Genomic DNA, 8,698 nt, shown 5'->3' on the forward strand with positions numbered 1-8,698 from the left:
CCCATGGGTTTTACTCCATTCGTGTCATCATGGTCAACTCTACTTTGAGAGGCAGCTCTTCCCCAGTTGCATTTTCAGTGCCTTCCAATGGAGCTCATTTTATGGCACTATATCTGACAGTGTTTCTCTGTTATTTATAAGGTTTTCAGTGACTAAAGATTCAGAAGTAGTTCATCACTTCTTCTTCATAGTCTGTCTTCATCTGGAAGCTCATCTAAAACCTGTTCATCACTACTTCTTCCTAGCCTGTCTTCACCTAGAAGCTCATCTGAAACCTGTCCACCATGGGTGACCCTGCTAGCACTTAAAATATTCGTGGCATAGCTTCCAGAATCACAGCAACTCACAAGCCACCACTGTATGACAAACTGACAGAGGAGTGTTGGCTACATATTTCCTCCTTATTTAATTGTTATAACAGTTCCCCTGAGAAAATAAATGTAATCCTGTTATAAACAAACAAACTGAGCCTCAGAGACATTCACAGATTCATTTAAGACCCCACAGCTAGTAATGTAAGTTAGAAATGCAATCTGGTTCATCTGATTCCAAATCTGGATCCTTTTGTAATATAAATAGTGCATGTTGTTATTGTTAATGCCGTTAAGTCGATTCTGACTCATAACAATCCAACATATGGCTTGGGTCAGAGCAAAACACTGCCCAGTTCTATGCCATCCTCACAATCATTGTCATGTTTGAGTCCATTGTTGCAGCCACTGCCAATCCTTCTCATTGAGAGTCTCTCTCTTTTTCATAGACCCTCAAGTTTACCAAGTGTTTTAGTTATCGAGTGCTGCTAAAAGAGAAATACCACAGGTGAATGCCTTTGACAAGCAAAAATTTATTCTCTCACAGTTTAGGGAACTAGAAGTCTAAATTCAGAGAGCCAGCTTTAGGGAAAACCTTTATCTCTTGGTTGGCTCTGGAGAAAGGTCCTGTCTCCTCTCAGCATCTGTAGGCCCAACATTCCTTGAAGATCTCCATGTGACTTGGCATCAATCTTCCTCTGGATATATAAGCTTTCACAGTGCAAGGACCCCAGGCCTAAAAGACACATTCCACTCCTGGCTCTTCTTTCTTGATGGTAGTAAGTTCCTTTGAGCTCTGCTTCCTATTTAAATGTTTTATATTTCAAAAGAGATTTATTCCAGATACAGACTAACCCTGTATATTGCATGCAGCCTCATTAATATAGAAGTAAGGATTTACAACACGTTGGATAATTACATCAGATCAGAGTTGATCACATCAGATCATGTCTTGGAGATAATTACATTATATTAGGTCTCATCAGGAAGGTGACAAATATATCTTAACTGCTAAACCACTGAGAATCCACATCCACCCAAGTTGACACAAAACCTTAAGTATGGAACCAAGCATGATGTCCTTCTCCAGGGACTGATCCTTTTTGATAACATGTCCACACTAAGTTAGATTAAGTCTTACTATCCTCAGTTTTGGTGTTGCACTATGAGTTAATGTGCTGGATTGCTAAGTTTATTTGAACAGCAAGGTTGGCAGTTCAAGCTTACCAGCCACTCCTCAGAAATCCTATACAGGGTCACTATGAGTCAGAACTGACTCACAGCACTTAACAACAACATTCTCAGTTCTGAGGAGCATTCTGACTGTACTTCTTCCAAGACAGAATCGTTGGTTCTTCTGGCAGTCCATGGTAATTCAACGTCCTTTGCTAACGCCATAACTCAAACATACCTCTTGGTCTTCTATATTTGTTGTCCAGCTTTCACATGCTTATGAGGCAATTGAAAAACATATGGCTTGGGTCAGGCATGCCTTAGTCCTCAAAGTGACATTTTTGTCCTTTAACACTTTAAAGAGGTCTTTTGCAGTGCAGTACATTTGCCCAATGCAATATGTCATTTGATTTCTTGAGTATGGATTGTGTATCCAAGTAAAATGAAATCCTTGACAACTTCAATATTTTCTCCTTTTATCTTAATGTTGTTTACTGGTTCAATTGTGAGGATTTTTTGTTTTCTTTACGTTGTGGTGTAATCCATATTGAAGACTCTAGTCTTTGATCTTCATCAGTAAGTGCTTCAAGTCCTGTTTGCTTTCAGCAAGCAAAGTTGTGCAATCTGCATATCCCAGGTTGTTAATGAGTCTTCCACTCATACTTGTTACATACTTCTTCATATAGTACAGTTTTTCATACTATTTGTTTAGCATTCAGATTGACTAAGTATGCTGAAAGGATACAACCCTGATGCACACCTTTCCTGATTTTAAACCACAGTATCCTCTAGTTCTGTTTGAATGACTGCCTCTTGTTCTATGTACAGATTCAGCATAAGCACCATTAAGTCTTCTGGAATTCTCATTTTTTGCAATGTAATCCATAATGTGTTAAGATCCACACACTCCAAAGCCTTTGTACAATCAATGAAATACAGGTAAACATCCTTCTGGTATTCTCTGCTTTGAACCAGCATCCTCATCATTAACAATGATATTCTTCATTGCACATTCTCTTTTGAATCTGGATTGAGTTTCCTGCACTTTCCTCTTGCAACTGTTTTTTAATTATCTTCAGCAAATGTACTTGCATGTGAATGTAATAATATTGTTAATTTTTGCATTCCATTGGATTACCTTTCTTTGGCATGGACAGTGTTAGATTGCTGTGTTCCAGGAAAAAGGAGCAGCACATAGGGAGCACGGCAGTGTGAAAGGTTAAGTATGTGGAAGAGGTAGTGTTGAACTTAATGTGACTCTGATCTAGGGAAATGGGAGAAGAGGTAGGAGATGAGTAGCTGGATCAGTGCACATGACTTTTGAACCTTTGATGATTTAGGGAAAGATTGTGACCAAATTTGTCTGTGAGTTACAAGCATTTGCAAGAGAGGGTGGTTTGGAGGAGAAAACCAGCCTGGAGGAGGAGGAGACAAGAAATTAGTTTTAAGGTTCCCATGCAAGAAGATCAGGGTGTGGAGGAGATCTTTCTAAGCAAATGTCCTGCTAATGAACCTGAACTGTAGCTGAGCTGCTCTTGACTACTTAGAACACCCTCCTGCTCTTCTTTCTTGTCATCAGCAGCAAAATGCCCTGTGCTCCAAGAGGAGGAAACTTCTCAGGCAACACTCAGAATCCTATGCAGCCTTTCACTTCTACCCCTTCATGTATTTTATCTTCCACGATGCCCCCCATTTGTCACCGTTTTCAGAGTTGAGCCTTTAACGCAGCTGGGTTTTAGGATCTCCCTCCAGGGATGACCATGGTCTCCTCTCACTGCCCACTATTCCACCTTGAGAACACTTACATCAAACTACAGACTTCAACCCAGCTGCCATCTCCTCTTCGCTTCTTAAGCTCCAGGGACAAGAGGATCATTTTAATTTTCCTGATGCCATCACTCCAAGCTTTAAAACCTTTTTTCTGGGCATTCTTGAGCTATTCAAACTCCACTTCTATTTTCTTTTCCAATCTCCTCTTTGCAACCCATGATTTGACTTTCCACATTACTCTTACCCTCTTCTCTTTTAGTTACTGGCTTAAAGTTATATAGATCATTTTCTTAGGAAACTTACCTAGCTAGTATTTCTGGGTTTGTTAATCTAGATGATAAAAAAAAAAAAAAAAACAAACAGATTTTCATCTCATTCAGTTGTTGTGGAGGATAAATGATATAATTTTTCCAAAGCACTTAGCCAGAGTCTGATTATTTCCTTTTCTCTGTACATGCCCATGGACTGCCAAAAAAGAAACCAATCTGTCTTGGAAGAATTGCTGTCAGAATGCTTCTTAGAAGCCATGATGGTGAGAATTCATCTGATGGACTTTGAACATATTATCAGGAGGAACCAGTTCCCGAAGAAGAACACCATGCTTGGTAAAGTACAGGGTCAGTGGAAAAGAAGAAGACCCTCAACCAGGTGAATTGACACAATAGTGGCCTTAAACATAACAAGAATTGTGAAGATGGTGCAGGACAAGCAGTTTTTTGTTTGGTTGTATATGACATCTCTATGAGTTAGAATTGATTCAGTGGCAACTAACAACAACAGCACATGCCCAAACCCTATGCTTCCAGTATCCCCCTTCCTCCGTCACTTCTCATTTCCGTCTTTTACTTCTTTCTTTCTACCACCCCAAAGATTATTAATTGGAAAAAATTCAGAGGCTCTAGCCTTGTGTACGCAATTAACCAATAGTGTGGTATGGTAAAGTGGAGGGTCAGAGAAGAAGAGGAAGACCCCCAATGAGATGGATTGGCCACGTGGCAGTATTGATGGACTCAAGTGTGGCAACAGTAGTGAGGTTGGCCCAGGATCAGGCAGTTTTGTTCTGCTGTGCAAAAGTTTGCTATGGGTTGGTACCGACTCGATGGCACCTTACAACAACAACAACAGAACATAGGAGTCCTGGTATGGACTATAGAATAAGCAATGGACTGCAAAGTCAGTTTGAACCACAAGGTCAGAAGTTCAAACTCATCAGTTGCGCTATTCAAAAACCCTATACAGGGTCTCTGTGAGTCAGAACAGACTTGACGGCACTTACCAATAACAACAAAGACATTGAGTAAACCATATGATCTCTCTTCAGTTTTTCCATCTACAAAATGGAGGTGCTGTAAGCCCTGACCTTTAAGGGCCCATTCACCTGGCACATGCTGTAAAGTAATTTTGTGATCTCATTTCTTTCACAGGGTCTTTTTAACTGTTGAAAATAGTGGCAATTCTTTTTCCTTCACTCACATTCCACTGCCTTGCTTGAACATGTCCCTTCTGTTTTTGCTCTTTACACTGAAAAAATGTTTATCCATAAGGATTTATGTCAGAATGACTGGGGGCAGGATAGTAAAATCTCTGTTTGCTGATAGGGAGAGACTTAGCTCCACAAGAACAAAAATGTTGTCCTCCAGGGGAAAAGCTGTCCTTCACAGAGGTTGTGTCCTCTCTTCTCCACCCTAACGTAAGCCTGATGACAGGGCTCAGCGAGTTCACAACACAGTAAGCAGCAATCACTCACTTTCCTTCCTCTCTTCCATTCTTTCTCCCACCCACCAAAGTTTCTTTCCTCTCTTCTTCTTTTCCTCCCATGTGTCTTTCTTCCCTCCCACCTTTTCTTTTCTTCTTCCCTCCTACCTTTCTCAGTTTATAGACTCAAAAGAGAAGCAAAAAATATTAAATGAATCAAAATTGATTTCTACCTACAGAGTAAAGTAAACCCATTTGCATACCCATCCATTCTTATCTTTCATTTAACAAATCGTTTTTGAACATATGTTATGTGTCATGCACTGGGCTAAGTTTTAAGGTTATAAACACGAATAAGATATTCTGGTGGTGGTTATGTGCAGTGGAGTTGGTTCCGACTCATAGTGACCCTGTACGGGGTTTCGGAGGCTGTAAATCTTTACGGGAGCAGAACGCCTCATCTTTCTCCTACAAAGCAACTGATAGTTTCAAACTGCTGACCTTGTGGTTCACAGTCCAATTTGTAACCACTACACTACCAGAGCTCCTTAAGATATTCTAGGAACTCTTTATTCAGCAAAGTTACTCATTTACCAAAGATCTATTATACTACATCATGTTGGGTTCTCTAGAAGCAGACAGTGTGACAAAGTATGGAAAGCAAGATGTCTGCTATCATCTTGGGTGACATTGATTGACAGGAATCAGAAAGGGAGGAGAGAGGAGGGAGAAAGCAGCACTGAGTGGAAGAAATTGTAACCTGATGAAGGCCTACCAGGACCTGAGGACCCGGCTGCACGCTCTGGAGAGAATCTGCTTACCAGAGCCTTTCCACGATTCCCTACATATGGGATTTTTATATCCCTGACTCACTCAGCCACAAAATATGGACTCAAAAAGAGTGGAACCTTTGGACAGACTCTCTGCAAATGGGATAGAGCCCAAAGGAGCTGGGGTTGTCTGTTCTCTGTGTTCTTGCAAGTGGGCAACCAGTGCTTTCTTGAATAGGGACCTGGTGACCGATCTTCACATCTACTCTATCTGTCAAACTCCTCGTTAAAATCAAAGATAGAATGGTAAAAACAGACAATCATTGTCCTTACCACACTTGCAGTCTAGTCAGAGGACAGAGGTGTTAATCAAACAACCCTAGAGCTACCAGTAACACTACTTTAGTGATATGAGCTCCCCAAAAGAGGTACGTGTTACCACAGGCTATACAGAAGGGAGGGGGAGTGGTGGTTCAGTGGTAGGGTTGGTGCTTCCATGTGCCCCCATGTGAGATCCAGCTTCAATTTTTAGCCAGTGCACCCCATGCACAGCTACCACTGTCTGTCAGTAGAGTCCTAAACGCTGCTGTTGTGCTGAACAGATTTCAGAGGAGCGTTCAGATTAAGCTAGACCTGTCAACAACTTACTTCTGAGAATCAGCTCATGAAAATCCTGTAGTCCAATACAAATTGACCATGAGAATGGTGAAGGACCAGGCAGCATTTTGTTATATTGTACATAGGGGTGCCATGAGTCAATGACAATTAAAAACAACAATATAGAGAGGATAGACCCAACGGTGCTTGATTTGAGAGTGGTGAACAGTATTGTCAATATCAACAATGTCCTTCATTCCATGTTCTCATCTGAATCTGCCTTGAACCTCTGGCAGTTCCCTCTCAATGTACCACTGCAGCCACTTTTGTATTATGGTGTTATTAGAGTGTTGGAGAAGAATATCAAAGGTACCATGGACTTCCAGAAGAACAAACAAATCTATGTTGGAAGAAATATAACCAGAATGCTCTTTAGAAGCCAAGATGGCCAGACTTCATCTCTCATATTTAGGATCTGTTATCAGGAGGTTCCAGTCCCTTGAGAAGGACATCATGCTTGCTAAAATGGAAGGTCAGTGAAGAAGAGGGAGACCCCCCAGTGAGATGGATTGGCACAGTGACAGCAGCAATGAGCTCAAGGGTAGCAGTAAATATGAGGATGGAGCAGGACCAGGTGGTGCTTCCTTCTGTTGTATATAGTTTCACTATAGGTAGGAACCAACTAGGCAGTACCTAGCAACAACAATATTGAAAGTGCCATGGGCTACCAAAAGAATCAATAGATTCGTTTTGGAAGAAGTGCAGCCAGAGTGCTCCTTAGAGGCCAAAATGGCCAATCTTCATCTCTCATACTTTGGACATATTGTCAGGAGGGACCAGTCACTGGAGAAGGATATCATGTTTGGTAAGGTGGGGGTCAGAGAAAAATAGGAAGACACCCCCAACGAAATGATTGGCCAAGAGGCAGCATCGATGGACTCAGTGTGGCAACACTAATGAGGTTGGCCCAGGATTGGGCAGTGTTTCATTCTGCTGTGCATAGGGTCACTATGGGTAGGTACCGACTTGATGGCATCTAACAACAACAAGCCCAATTCCATGGATACACCTTGTCCCAAACTGGACCCTTCTGGATCATAAGCATCATGCTTCACCCTTTGAATACAATCTTCTATCCTTCTAGCTTGTTTATAATTGTATTTTATGATCCTGCTGTTCTGGTCATTCATTTTTACCCTGGCTTCATTTATTTATTGCCAGGTTACACCGAGTGGTGCCTTATCTGAACATGACCTTTATTTTGTGTTCTAGTCCCCAATTTTCCTCCAGTTTTGTCATTCCTTATGTTTGCTAGGCAAAGTCCAAATCTGCATTAATATTAATCATGCCTTCTCCCCAACTTCTCCTAAAATGCTGCACACTGCTGGGGAAAGTCACCAGACAGTGTAGACTGGCATCACCACAAGTTCACAGTCTCCAACCTCCAGCCCACATTACTTGCCCTCAAACCCTTCTTTGAGGAATCTGGGTCACCAACAATAACAGTAGCTAAAATACAAACTTGGAAGGAGATTATGAGACAGAATAGAAGACTCTGGCTTGCAGCAGATAGAGGCATCAATGAAACACGAAGACCCAATGTTATTGTTGTTGTTGTTAAGTGTGGTCTAGTTGGTTTTGACTCATAGTGACCCTGTATAGGGTTTTTGAAGAGTGGCTGGTGGGTTTGAATTGCCAACCTTGCGGTTAGCAGTCCAATGTTTATTCTATAGCAACACACCAGGACCCAAGATGGTAGTGGTGGTTGTGTGACATCAAGTTGGCTCCAACTCATATAAGGTTTCCGAGACTGTAGATCTTTATGGGAACACAATGCCTCATCTTTCTCGCTTGGAGACCCTAGTCAATTGGAGCTACTGACCTTGAAGTTAGTAGCCCAACTCTTAATCCACCATGCTACCAGACTTCCAGGACCCAAAGGTGTTGTTGTTGGTAAATGCCATCTATTCCGACCCATAGCAACTCTGTATAGGGTTTCCGAGGAGCAACTGGTGAGCTTGAACCATCGCCAACCTTGCAGTTCAAATGACTTTGCAGTCTGGCACATTAACCCACAGTGCCACACCAGGCCTCCAGGACCCAAAGTGTTGTTTTTGTTAAGTGCCATCGAGTCAGTTCCAACCCACAGAGACCCTGTTAAGGGTTTGTGAGGAGTAGCTCGTGAGCTTGAACCACCGACCTTGCAGTTTAAATGACTCTGCAGTCTGCTGCATTAATCCACAGCACCACAACAGGACTCCAGGACCCAAAGTTGTTGTTGTTGTTGTTAGGTTCCATCGAGTTGGTACCAATTCACAGCGACCTTATGCACAGCAGAATGAAACACTGTCCAATTCTGGGCCAACCTCACTATTGTTGCCA

The sequence above is a fragment of the Chrysochloris asiatica genome, unplaced genomic scaffold (genome assembly GCF_000296735.1).
Source record: "Chrysochloris asiatica unplaced genomic scaffold, ChrAsi1.0 scaffold00222, whole genome shotgun sequence".
NCBI lineage: Eukaryota > Metazoa > Chordata > Mammalia > Afrosoricida > Chrysochloridae > Chrysochloris > Chrysochloris asiatica.